Source organism: Lytechinus variegatus, chromosome 1 (genome assembly GCF_018143015.1).
Source record: "Lytechinus variegatus isolate NC3 chromosome 1, Lvar_3.0, whole genome shotgun sequence".
NCBI classification, from domain to species: Eukaryota; Metazoa; Echinodermata; class Echinoidea; order Temnopleuroida; family Toxopneustidae; genus Lytechinus; species Lytechinus variegatus.
Window position 1 is genome coordinate 27,368,746 of NC_054740.1, and position 14,921 is coordinate 27,383,666.

General features: G+C 33.4%; 1 long non-coding RNA gene across 1 annotated transcript; it reads left to right on the top strand.

Annotated features, from left to right (window-relative positions):
- Positions 1–38: 38 nt before the first annotated feature.
- LOC121410377 lies at positions 39–2,927 on the top strand. The gene is made up of 2 exons (XR_005969325.1): positions 39–501; positions 902–2,927. It is a non-coding gene; the product is annotated as an uncharacterized LOC121410377 (long non-coding RNA).
- Positions 2,928–14,921: the final 11,994 nt, after the last annotated feature.

A 14,921-nucleotide genomic window follows, 5' to 3' on the forward strand; every position in this document is an offset into this window, starting at 1 on the left:
AATGAGAATGGATTTAGATTCATGCATGTACGCGAGTTTTTGCGCAAATCGTTTCTGATATGTCTCAATATTTATTGTTTGTAATCTGCCATGCGTGAATGATTTGCAAAGCTGTTGGTTTGAAATTACAGATGAGATTCCACTCTTGCCATGAGTATCAAATTTATGGTAAAAACATATTTAATAATTGTGAAATCTATCTCTGAAAAAAGGTTGCCTTTTTGGGGGACGCACTGTGTATTCCACCACAAAACTAAACTCCCAACATGTAGCTGCATGTAATTATCAAATTTTTTCTTGGCAGTTTGTCTCATGTTTAATTCCATGGCTTATTTATGGTCTCTGGGACCTTGATGTTACTAATGTGACGGAGGAAGTCATGGCTGTCTTAGTCTTGCACAAAATATTGTGAGGTCATTTCTTATCTATTTTACTGGTTATCTTGGCATGAACATGGATCCCACTGGCTTACTGTAGGTGTGTGAGATAATGTAAGTTACAGTACAGTATTATACCCTTTTCATAAACCCATCCTCCAATTAGCCGCCTAAGAGTAATGCGGATAATTCAATAAAAATTGCGTTCACAAACTCCGAAAATAAGCCGCATTATTTTTATGAGCGCCCGTCCTGAAAAAGGCGGATAATTGTCATGACAACTGGACACACCCCCTCCGATGCGGTTTGTGTTGGAAAAGGGTGACCTTGTGACCGCACCATGGCAATTATCCGCATTATTTGGAAATGCGTTCATAAACTCAAAATCTTGTCCCGATGCTGCTATTATGCGGATAATAGCAGCATCAAAATAATGCGGATAACTCTGGTCCTCCTCCAATTTTACGACCAAATTATGCTGCTATTAGCCGCATTATTGGGTTTATGAAAGGGTATTAAATAAGTTACAGTACAGTATTAAAGGCTTTAATAAAGAATGATTAAAAGTGAGATATGAATGTATACTTAATGACTGCTCTAAAAGGGAAACATGAAAAGCAGTCTGAGGGTGTGTTCAATGGCGATTTTCAAATTTAAACAGCAACATGAATTGTGATTGAAAACGCAATTACAAAACGCAGATATAGGGAGAAACAAAACTGTGTTTAATGTCCCTCATTTCCTGTCATATAGGTAATCGTCTTTCATATCATGACTCGAAGGAAAATTCAAATGCTGAAAAAGATACGTTTGGAAACGCGGGAGCTCTGATTTTACGACCTTGAGCACCATGAATGTGGACTTTTCTTGTGATGGGTTAAACAGTGCAGCTTACTGCGCTAATCGCCATCTGAAAGACAGTAACCTCCATGACCGCGAATGGGGGAAATTAAATTTAAAGACAATCGACGTATAACCAGCTTTATCATTTTCGACACTCAATGGTACACCCTTAATCTGGTTTGCGTTCTTTGTTGTGTAATTATGTTTTGGAAAAATAAATTTGGAAGTAGACATATTGAACACACCCAAATATTTGAAGGATCCTCAATGGTAATCTGTAGTTCGAAGATAAAAAAATCATATTCTACTATTAAAAAGGTGACAGAAAAGTCTTTTGAGACAGGTTGCCCTTTATATACATACATGTAGTTGGTTGCTAGTTTGAAGCTGTACTAGACAGGGTACTAACAAACCACAGGACTAATAGCAGATAGATTTACATGTAGGTTGGTGTATCAGTGTAAAATGTACATCAGGGTTGCCTTGCTCCCTGGTGCCCCTTTCAAGGGGTGCAAAACAAAAATGTTGCGAGGGGGCAAGATTTCATTAATTACCCTGAGGATTTTTGTAGATATGCCATTGGCTATTAATCAAAGAACTGTCTTCCTGATTCCAAAAAATTCTCAAAAACCTGGAAAAGGTGTTGGTTTGGATAAATATGTGTTCTTACGCATAAAAATAGGGCTGACAACAACTGATAAATTGTGGAATTTTTGTTAAAATATTGATTATTTTTCCCATTAATTGTATTTATTTATCTTATATTTGACATGTGTTGTATTCATTCATTGCCTGTCTATCAGTATACTGTTATTAGACATGATATTGATTTTGCAAATTTTTTGGATAAATTTGGATGCCATCTTTGTTTACCTACAATCTTATAAACAAAATACTTATTATAGGCCTATACATGACCATTTTTTACAAGCGAGGTTTTATATCATTGTTGAATTCAATACTTTTTGCCTGCATTCTTTATTTTGATGAAAGTTAAAGCTGTTTTATCCTGAAATTGAGAAGATCATAATTTTTATAGGCATATTGGGATAATTTTGATATGTTTCATTGTCTTATGGAGCCAGGCATTATATATAATTTTGCATTCAGATTATACATATACACGTGATGTAGAAGTCTGTTGAAGCATATTTTTCTCCTTCAAAGTTCAATTTTCAGACTTGTATGCCAGTATGTACTATACAAATAATTTGACCTCAAAACAAAAAAAAAACAAAATAAGTCATAATGCACTTGGTATTTTTTTTTCAGAACCAAATGTTCTATAGTTAATACTTGAATTGCTTTAAAACAAAATATGTAGCAAATTCTAAAATCAGTAATCAATGATACTTTACAAAAGAACAGGTGATATTGGAAAGTTTATAGGATATAAAATGTGATGATAATCTACTTTTTGTTATTAGCATTTGGCAATATCTAATTGCAATAGCATACTATTGGACAATATGTTTTAACCTCGATATTCCACTGTTGCCAAAAATGTAATAGCCCAAATAGCTTATATAATCCATCTAAATGTATGTAATTTTAAGCCAAAGGTGGTTGTTTTTCTAAACGTTTGGGTTTCTTTCAGCATGCACAAATGATCTCTTTTATTGAGGCAATTTTAATAGGGAGGATAATTGGAACTTACTTGTTGTAGCATAGATGAAGTATAATGTCAAGCAAATGTACATTATATTTTATAAGGTGTTTTGGAAAGGGCTCTATTTTGACACCTGAACGTTTCAGCCAGCGTATGCGAACATACTTACATGTAGGGGGGAGTGGCTATTGCAAGCCGTTTTCTTAATTTCATTTTTATATTAAGAATAGAATGCTTGATATCAAGAAAATGGGATTAAGGAAAAAAATTCTCGCCCATGTTCATGTACGGTACATGACAATAATAATATGCAGCATTTACATGTATATACAATGTTTCTAAACGCTGCATGCTATTACCCCTGCTTTAGCACTGCTACTCTTAAGATAGACCACTAACTGTTTTAGATCGAGGAAGCCATTGTGGCTCGTTGAATATCATAGTCTGGAGCGTTATCAAGAAATCCATTACCGTCGAACAGACGGAGCATTGTCCTCGGTTGAATTAACAGCATTACCATGGTAACATGTTCTTGCCTCGAGCAGCTCTTGAGAAATTTATTTATTATTCATTTATTTTGCATAACTATAAATGTCATTTTCAGCACATGAATCAGTATGTATCTTGTCATTCCATATTATAATCATGGAGCTATTAACACAGAATCTTTCCATGTTATAACCATACGTGTTTGCAACGTTGGGTATCAATCAACAGGAGGGGGCGCTGTTGCACTTTTGCTAACTGATTTGTAAGCATTCAGCTGTGATAGATACATGGATTGTTCATCTTGATTTGCTTTGCTGGACTTGAGCATAAAATATGAATGCTTACCTCTGCGTAGCAATGACTTGATATTCTGCTCGCACAGACCCCTGAAGCAGTGAGACTAGATTCACTATGTACTGTGGCTGGCTCTACCACTTCATTTGACACAGAGTGAGCCTTTGACGTCTGGTCTTTACTCTAGACCCGTTATTGGTTAAAGTGGCAAATATGAGTCTGTGCCTACAGACTAATGACTGGATGCTCCTTGTATCAGTTGTGATCGAACCACGTCTTTCGGTCAGGCGGTCTGGAGAAGCTCTGTAAAAGTCCACTTTTATAATAGGTTCTGCAAGTTCTCATCAATTTCATATGTTTATGGCCCATATCTTTTTTTTCCCTTCTATTTAAAAAAAAAAGATTCCTTGTCTCTTTGTACTTTCCTCATTCATATAATCACAACCCTATCTAATCACATAGAGTAGGCATGTTTGTAATGGAAAATGTACTAACTTAATATATGTAGCGACTTTTTTTTTTACTACATTCCGCTATATCTATTTATTGCGTTATTACAACTGTACTCGTTTAATACCTTTCTTCTATTTATGATACCTTACCCCTGCATGCTACTTTATATCCACGATAATCAGTATTTCCATTCTTGTATTATGCATCATTGAGTCTTGGTATGTGTGTATTATGTTGTAGGCTGTTTCCAAGTGTGCTGCCCTTTTCATTGGACACAATTGAGCATTATGTGCAAAGATTTCAAACTTTTTTTTAAAACAAATCGTCAGTATTAGTCATTTTGCACTGAAAAAGACCAGGGTGATGGCGCTCGGGGAAGTGGGGGTGGGGACCAATCACCTTCCCAGATTTTTCAAGTGTAAAGAATCAGAAGGACACAAAGGGTAAAGGAGTATGAGGGCATATCCCCACCTGGGCAAATCCCCCACCCCCCCCTCACCTCAGCGCTGCTTCTGATAGAAGACATTAAGAAAAGGAAATTTCTAAGTGTAATTGTCACAAAGTCTGTTATTCTCATAAAGTAAGTGTGTGTGAGTGTCACGAGTGAGTGTGTTTGTAAGACTAGACTATGATGTGATGCACTGCAGATTTAGGTATTGATGAATTTCATTATTTTAGTAGTTGTTGATTTAGTGATAAATTACTGCACTTCATGGCCATTGTATTTGTTTTTTCTTTTGACTCTATATTAATCATATGGATATTTGTAATGAGCCGGTATCTACCATGAGGAGAAGCTCAAGATTCTAAAGACAGATGGACTTTTGATAGAGTTGATAACATGGACATTTTAGAATAAAGGATTTGTTTGAATCATGAAGTGAAAGTGGAAAAAGGGTTCCAAATCCCTATCTCATGTCAATGAAAAGTACATTAAAAAAAAAAAGTTAAAATAACTAAATCATTATTCATGCAAATGAGATGGGTTTACAGCGTCGCTTTAACGATGGTGTGTTCTTTTCGTGACTGAAATAATCTCTAATACACAAATTATTTGTTATAATCTTTATATTTTAATATATAAATGTGAGTGGTGTATCGTACAGCTATTTGTAAGGTATGAATGACTTAACAAATGAATGACTGTGAGGGCAGCTACCAAAACCCAAGAAGAGAAGCAATCTTATTGGAAAGAGTAAAATAAGGGGAACAATTAAAAAAGAAAAGTTTCATCAAAATTGGTTATGAAATAAGCAAGTTATGGACATTTAAAAAGTCTCGTACTTTCTGTGGGGATCCTCAAATTGGCAAACGTGCTTCAAAATGGCTGATTTTGTGGACATCTCTCCATTTGCTTTGTACACAAATTTTCAGATTTTCTGTATTTCAAATTGTATCTTGCCTCCTTCTGAGCACAACATATGTCATGGGAAATTATAATTCACATCACAGATGTCAAGGTCAGAAGGAGATAATTTGAAATTTATAAAATAAAGGGGAATATCTGAAAATTTGTGTACAAAACAAATGGAAAGTTGTCCACAAAATCAGCCATTTTGAAGCACGTTTGCCAATTTGAGGATCCCCATAGAAAGTACATCAAGAATTTTGAAATGTCCATAACATGCTTATTTCATAACCGATTTTGATGAAACTTTTTTTAAATTGTTCCTCCTATTTTACTTTTTCCATCAGATTGCTTCTCTTCTTGGGTTTTGGTTTCCTTTAATCACAAGAAAGGACAAATGATCATGCATTATTTAAAATCAGCTCTATGATCGTCCTCCAGGTAATAAGTCCTCTTGGAATTTATCTGCTATTATACTTAATATGACTGTAATGTTGGTCACATACACTCAATTTTTTGGGTAAAATGTTGAAATTCTTTTCATATTTGCTTTTTTTCTTTGTCTATATATATATATTTTTCAAACTTCAGACTGTTCTGAAATGCCACTTGGCCTTTCATATGGAAAGTCCTGAACAATTGAGCAATTATGCTTCTCTTAAAGGGGAATGAAACCTTTGGAACAAATAGGCTTGTGTAGAAACAGAAAAATCAAAGAATAAGAATAACGAAAGTTTGAGAAAAATCGGACAAATAGTGAGAAAGTTATGAGCATTTGAATATTGCAATCACTAAATGCTATGGAGATCCTCACATTGGCAATGTGACAAGGATGTGTGATGTCACTGATGAACAACTTTCCCTTTGATGGACTATAAAATACCCTCAAAATGTCTCTTTTTGCTTTTTCTTATGATACAAACTCTTTATCCATGATGTGTTCTTAAAAAAATATGTATTACATGCCCTCATGTAGAAAGAACAGTATGATTTATGGATTGATGCGATAAAAGAGGCAATTCAAGTGAAATATATACTAAAGTAATGAGGAGAGTTGTTCAAAAGTGACATCACACATCTTTGTCGCATTGCCAATTTGCTATCTCCATAGCATTAGTGATCGCAATATTCAAATGCTCATAACTTTCTCATTATTTGTCCGATTTTTCTCAAACTTTCGTTGATCTGTTTCTTTGATTTTTCTGTTTTCACACAAGCTATCTTGTTCCAATGGTTTCATTCTCCTTTAAGTTCGAGTGTTATTACTTGTAATTGAGAGAAGGATGTTAGAGTACTTATTTGACTACCAAAGTATCTTCTTAATATGTGTGAATCTTCCATTTAATTTATTTTCTCAACATGAATACTTAATTACTTCGTTAGACAGAAAATGGGGACTGAGTAGGCTATGGTGTGCAATGCAGTTTGACCGTTTTGGTATATCATGGCTTCAATTCATCACGTCTTGTTAGGGTCATTTCTACTTTAATTGGAACTTATATTGCCACTTTGATAGAATTTGACTGGTTTGATTCACTCATGTAGGAAAAAATGGGGAGGGATAAATCACAAGGTCTTGAGGGTAGATGGGAATGTTGTTTGGGTAATAAATTTCTCAGATATATTAAGTAGACTAAGTAGACAATATGTATTTTGATGGAATCAGCGTTCATGTCTTCAGACAATGTATATTTATTTAAATGAATATTGTACGAGTCGATCCAAAGCTGAAAGTGGGGGGGGGTGGTGGGAGGGCTGACCATGCAAAAAAACAACAATGGGGGGGGGGGAGTGGGTGGGGATGCCGTTTACAGTTTGGTATACACTGTACCAATACTAATCACTGTAACTTGTCTACTTGCCTGTTGAGATTCTGGTATATTATAGACATTCCTATTTAGAATTGGTGTGTGCTGTGTATATTTATGGTTAAAAATGGAATGGTCATACTTTCCATTCATGCTATGTGAAGGACTTGTCTAATGTTTTACTATAACCCCACCTAAGTACAGAATTTGTACACATTTCCACTTTTCTAAAGAAGTATTGAAGTTTGTTGGTGTAGTTTTAAAGTGTATGAAGTTGAGAGTATTGATTAACAGTATTTTTCATGGCAGCGATTAGTGGCACTTGTTAATCACTGTATGCATTTTGGCAATACTTGATGAGGTATTTGATGATTCTTAGAGTGCTCCCTCTGTGGCCCAAAGAAAGAGAATGTAGTCAATCTTTGTACCTGTTACTTGTAATATCTTGTGTAATGTACATATTTTCGCTCTTATGAAAATGTCAATCAAGTCATGACTGCATTTCTTAACAATGTGTATTAAAGAGATGATGACTGCATAATTTTTTTAAAGATATATACTGGGTATATATCATGATTTGTTTTTATGTGCACTTTTTGTTGTTGCATATGCCATTGCAAGAACGATTACATGTATGCTTATAATTAATAATTAATGTTTTTCAGAAAGACAATTGAAGTCATTGTTTGTGTTGAATTTCCTTGGTAACCTTTAAATTTCAAATTGAATTTTTTTTTGCAATTCTGTATATATATGAACAATACATTATGAGCAGGCTGAATATATTGCTAACAGAATGAGGGTTGTATTGTAGGTGGATTTTTTTTTATTATTTATAGTAGCTTCTCTATTTTGGAGAGACAATTTTGTAGATTATCTGATGGCGAGTTCATTTTATTCATTCAGGCAGAAATATTCAGAGAGTATCAACTGCCATAGGAACTTTTGATGCTTTTTGGCAACAATGAAATTGTTCTTGAATTAGTTATTGCAGAGACAGAATGAAGTATTACCTTTTTTTAAATATGACTTTGTTGTGATATTATGACTTCTGTCAGAATGCTTTTTGTTCAATATCTCAAGCTTTTCAAAACTACTTTTTGTAGTTGCAAATTTTTCAGGAGTTTGTTAGTTGTAAAGCCGGTGTCAATGCAAACACACACACCCATCCACATATGTTTTATACTGGTCAGATATTGTATTGTAGCTCTCCACAACTATGTAGTATCTTATAGTAACATTTAAAAAAAAGGAACATTGGTATTGCAATTGTACAATGCACTTGTTATTTGTAAACGAAGCTACTTAATGGATGAACTTTCTTTTTTTTTAAATTTCAAATAGCAGTAAAGCAACGTATCACTTTGCTAGGTGAGAGTGAAACTATACTCGGCTATGATTTGAATTTAAAGAAATAAAGTATGTATCCTCAGCCATTCTATTTGTTGGATCCCATTATTTATTACTTGTACATCAAGTGATGGTCGTGGTGATGATGATGACGATGATGGTGATGATGATGACGATAATGATGATGGTGATGATGACGATGATGGTGATGATGACGATGGTGGTGTTGGTGGTGTTGGTGGAGATGGTGGTGGTGGAGAAGATGGTGATGATAAATATTATTGTAATGATGGTAGTGATGATGATTGTGATGATGATTATAATGGTAATTGTGGTGGACGATGATGACAATGAAGATGATGATGATGGTGATTATGAAAAATATAATTGTAAAGGTTGTTGGTGGTGATGATGATGGTGATGATGATCATGACGATGGTGATAATGACGATGATGATGGTGGTGTTGGTATAGATGGTGGTGGAGGAGATGGTGATGATAAACATTGTACTGGTTGTAGTGATGATGGTGATGATGATCATCATCATGTTTGTGATGGTGATGATTATAATGGTAATGGTGACCATGATGACAATGAAGATGATCCTCATGATGATGATCATGAAAAAAAGTTTGTAAAGGTAGTTGGTAGTGATGAAGGTGGGGGAGATAATGCTGATGATTGTGATGATGAAGATGATGGTGTTGATGTTGGTTATGATGATGATGATGAAGATGATGGTGTTAGTGATGATGATAAAGGGTAGTGATGTTTGTGATGATGATGGCGATCGTGTTGGAGGTGGTGATACGGATAATAGAGATGATGGTGTTGATGTTGGTTATGATGATGATGATGAAGATGATGGTGTTAGTGATGATGATAAAGGGTAGTGATGTTTGTGATGATGATGGCGATTGTGTTGGAGGTGGTGATAAGGATAATAGAGATGATGGTGTTGATGCAGAAGATGACAGCAATTGTGATGTTAAAATACACTCGCAGGAAACAGAAAGGTTTTGTTGATAAACCCCGCATCAGCACTTAGACAATGTTTCTGAGCTGACTACAGTACTGTTGATTCATAACCACCACAATCATTGTAATCACCATCATAATCATCGTTACTATCTGCATCATCATCATCAGTCGCATAACCGTCGCCAACATCAATATCATAATCTCAGTCGTAACCATCACCACCGCCACGATATATGTCAAAAGTAAAAATTAAGGGAAAACAGTGGATACATGTACTTTCTAGGCCTGACATTCCTCAACGAGTATGTATTTGAAACATAATGAAAATAAATTTAGAATATTAGAGGCATCATTGAGAGTTGATTACCCCCCCCCCAAACATTGGTGTATAGGGTCTATTTTGAAGTCCGTGAACAAACTATGCTTTCTATCTTATCATAACAGTGGCCCTATGCCTCCCACCCCCTCCCATCCTTGAAGTTAGGTCAGAATATCACTTTTGTTTTCTATTTCATCAAAATAAATTGAAATTAGATCAAAAATCTCCAAGAATGTAAATAACTGTAAAAAACTAAAAACACCCCAATTTGGACCCCCCTCCCCTTGAAAGTGTAAATTCAACTTGATATATATACGAGGAGAGGTCTTTTATGCACATCTACAAAGATAAAATAAAATGAAATGATTTCAGCTTTTTATATATAAAAGAAAAACTGGCATCTACAATACCATCAGCTCACACGTATCCATTTCCAGAAAACATCTCAACTTTAAAATGACATAACTGTTATTTTCATTCTAATCTTTATTTTAAAAAAGTATTAGTCTACTCATATTCTATCATAATTCTTATCCTAATAAATCAGCTTGTAGTGTGGAGTAACCCTATAAGGACAGACAAAGGAAAACAAAGACTGGCACATGATCTTTCTTTCATAACATACACTGTATAACTCTGCCCAACTCTGCGAAGCATTTAGACACATTTGTGAATACAAGGCAGACTTTGCCCCCTATTTTCTATTTGCCTGGCAATTCAGAAATGAAAAAGATTAAATAATCAAATATGAATAGCAAATACATGTAAAATTCTATTGGCAAGATAAAGACATTTTTTTCTACTTTAAAGTTGGTGGACATGGAATTACAATTTACAATACTTTATACACATGGTACACCATTTTGTTTTCCTTTCATATCTCCAATCTATCTACACTCTAAATTCCAAGGATTTAAAATAAATCCAGATTGGCTGTGAATACTGACCAGCCAAATATTAGATTTAAACCTTGTTGATTTAAATATTATTCTCAAAGATTTGAATTTAAATCTTTTGAGATTTAAAAGTTAATCCTTAAGATTTAAAATGAATAAAAATTCAGCTGGTCACTTTTCACAGATGATCTGTATTTATCTTAAATCCTTGGAATTTAGAGTGTTTTAGCGATGCATTAAAAGCACATTTTTTGGTCTGCATTATAGTGAATGTAAGCCTTCCTTCTACAAATAAATTCGATCTTGTGAAGTGAGGGCATGACTTGCTCAATTAAATTCTTTCCCTCTTTTTTCATTGGGGGGGGGGGGTGGGATAGATAATTATATTGGATGGCTTCATTTCATGGACTACCACCACTCGTATGGGCCAATATTCCACGAATCTGCGATTCCTGAAATATTTGCCCAAACTCTTGGAATATGGTATTTCATTCTGAGCCATCCAATATCTAATAGCTAAATGACATTACATTATGTAATTCAGTTGGTAAATTGCATGTCTAAGCCTGCTACATCTACTTCCTGTCTCCCCCCATCTAATCCTACTTCATCTATTCACCATTTAGTACTATTACCATTTAACCCATGGATCCAGGATTTTCTAACGCAGGGGGGGGGGCAAATTTTTCGAAGGAAATTTTTTTCAAGCAAAAAAAAAGTCTTCAATTGTTTTAATGGCATTATCACAATACAAATTTTAACTTTGCTTCTCAAAGCGGGGGGGGGGGGGGGCATTCCCCCTGTACCCCCCTCCCCTGGATCTGCACCTGATTTAACCCATTTATCACTGTGACCTGCCACACCAAATCTAACAATAAGTCAACCAAAATGAATATTGAGTTATTATTGAGCTTGAAAATGAATTTCCTAAGTTTTAAAATGATATATGATGTTAAAATTGACCAACAATAACCATTACAAGTACTTGATTGAATGCAGAGGAAAATCAACAAGAGCTTAAAAAGGAGAAAGCAAGGTTTGAAGTTTGGGGTTCACTCAAGCATATGTGCATACTGTGTAATCTCAGTGAAACTTCCAAGCAGTCTGAAAAAGTAGTGTCCAAGAAACTCTTGTATCATTTCTTTTATTCAACTTCACAACTTCAAATTTTCACAGCATGAATATAAGAATTGCTCTTCAGAAAGGGCAAAGGTCTATGGAAACTCAATAACTCTTTGTTACAAGACTCTGAATACAAAAAATAATTATTGCTTTAATAAAAGACCTTGGGGAAAATATTAATCAAGTAGCTGATATAAGATTACTTTGGGATTTATTAAAAAAAGATGTCAAACAAAAATCAATATATTTTTGTATAGATAAATCTAACAATGCAAAATGTAAATAAGTATATTTACAACAAAGACTTGATTATCTTACCAAGCTTAAAATTATATCTACTAAACAGAATCAAGAAATTAAAGAAATACGAAGAGAACTAAATAATCTCTATGATTATAAAGTTCATGGAGCTTTAGTAAGATCCAAAATCAAGTAGTATGAAGAGGGGGAACGTAATAACAAATTTTTTCTAGGCCTTGAAAAAAGAAATTATCAACAGAAGAATTTGTTTAAAGTGGAACACAATGGTAAAGTTTGCACAAGTCAAAACGATATCTTGACTGCCGAGGTGGAATATTTCTCGGAACTTTTTTTCAAAATCGGAAAATATAGAAAGTAAGGATATTAATGATTATTTTGAAATATTCGCATAGAAAATTCATTAAACGAAAAACAAAAATTAATGTGTGATAGCACACTGACAATTCATGAATGTAATAAAGCTATCCAAAATTCAAAACTTGGTAAAAGTCCAGGTCCAGATGGTTTAACGTTTGAATTTTACAAATGTTTTTGGGATCATCTAAAAACTATTTTATTCATTATTTAACCATTCGTTATCAGTTGGGAATTTATCAGTTAGTCAAAATAGAGCTGTTATTACACTTTTGCATAAAAAGGGACGAAAAAATTTACTATCCAACTGGAGGCCTATCAGTCTTTTAAACACTGATTACAAAATATTGGCATCAGTTTTGGCAGAGAGATTGAAACCAGTATTGAGATCATGTATTTCGCTCGATCAAAATGCCTACTTAAAAGGCCGTTTATTGGAAACAGTATAAGACTTATTGATGATGTGATAAATTATATGACAATACATGAAAAATCGGGGGCTATTTTATTTTTGGACCTAGAAAAGGCCTTTGATAAAGTTGATAGGAATTTTCTTTATAGAGCCCTTGAAAAATTTAATTTCGGTAATAAATTCATAAGTTATATAAAAGCCTTATATGCTGATGCAGAAAGTTGTATAATGAATTTAAATTGGCAGTCAGTTTATTTCCCTCTAACTAGAGGAGTAAGACAAGGTTGTCCAGTGTCTGCCCTGTTATTTTTAGTAGTTGTAGAATTTTTATCAATTGATTTGAATAAGAATGATTACATTAAATGTATTATTTTGACGAATAATGTAAATAATTCGGTTGAGATCAAGATAAGTCAATTTGCTGATGACACCACAGTATTTGTAGCGGATGAACTGTCTTTAAAAAAAGAAATGGAAAGAGTCCAAACCTTTTGCAAAGTTGCTGGACCATCGTTAAATGTTTCGAAAAGCTCAGGTTTTAGCTTTGGAAATTTTAATTGCAATTTTTTTTCAAAAGATTGATTGGAAAAGTGTGTTTATAAAAACTCTAGGGGTGTATTTCAGTAAAAATATGTTTGATGCTTATGAAAAAAAACTTGGAAAGAAAAAGTTACAAAAATTGAACGTATTGAATGTATTTAACATTTTTCGGAAAAGTTACTGTATTAAAATCTTTAATTCTTTCAAATATAACCTATTTAATGACTGTATTTCCCATGCTTGATCACATTAATAAAAAAGTTGAACAAATTATATTTAAGTTTATTTGGAAAGGGCGAGATAAAATAAAAAGAAAAACAATGATTGGTAGAACTGAAAAAGGAGGAATAAATATGCCTGATTTTGTCTCACAATGTAACGCCCTAAAAACAGTTTGGCTAAACAATCTATTTGAAAACAAGGATCACAATTTTAGATGGAAGTTCCTTCCTGAACTACACCTCAATTACTTTGGACCGAATTCACTTGTTCTTAAAATGTCTTTTGAAAAAGAATGTCAAATGCCTGAAATGAAACAACTTCCATTATTTTATCATCAATGTGTAATTGTTTGGAAAATGTGTATTAACAAACCCTCTTTTGAAAATACAGGTGAAGATATTAGGCAACAGTTGTTATGGGGTAATAAAAACATTTTGTATAAGAATAAATTTTTGTTTTGGAAGCATTGGGTATGCTCAGACATTCTTGTTATTGGAGATTATTAACAGCGATGGACTATTGGATATATTGTGTATTCATGCAAAACTAAAGAAAAAGGGAAATTATTTATGTGAATCGAAATTAATTTGGAGTTGTATACCAGAAAAATGGAAAAACATTTTGGTTAAAGAAAAACATTGCTTAAATCATTCAATTGTTAGCTACTTTCAATTGAAGGATCATGATCCTGTTATACATATAAAACAAAGTAAACATTTATCTTTTAAACTTTCTAAAATATTATACAATTGTCTTGTGGATAAAAAGTTTATAACCCCAAATGTTGAGCAATATTGGTCACTTTATTTCAAAGAAAATCTGATTTGGAACAATATCTGGAAAGAAAAAGTTACTTTCATTGAAGAATTTCGTTTAGCTGAATTCAACTTTAAATTTTTGTATAAACTTTTGATGTCAAATGAATATTTGTTTCGATTTAAATTGGCAGAATCTCCACTTTGTCTTAAATGTAAAACTATTGACAACTATTATCACTTATTTTATGATTGCCATTATTCTAGACTCTTTTGGTTAAAATTCAGTAACTTTTGTGTTACCATCAATCTGAATATTAAAAATGTGGATATAAGTTATAAAGACATTGTGATTGGTAGACATGGTGGTAATGGACATAACGTTATATCTTTCTTTAATGTATTAATCAATTTAGCTTCTTATACAATTTTTCAACAAAAAAGAAAATCAAATTTTAAAGAAATATTTGAAATATTCATAGAAGAA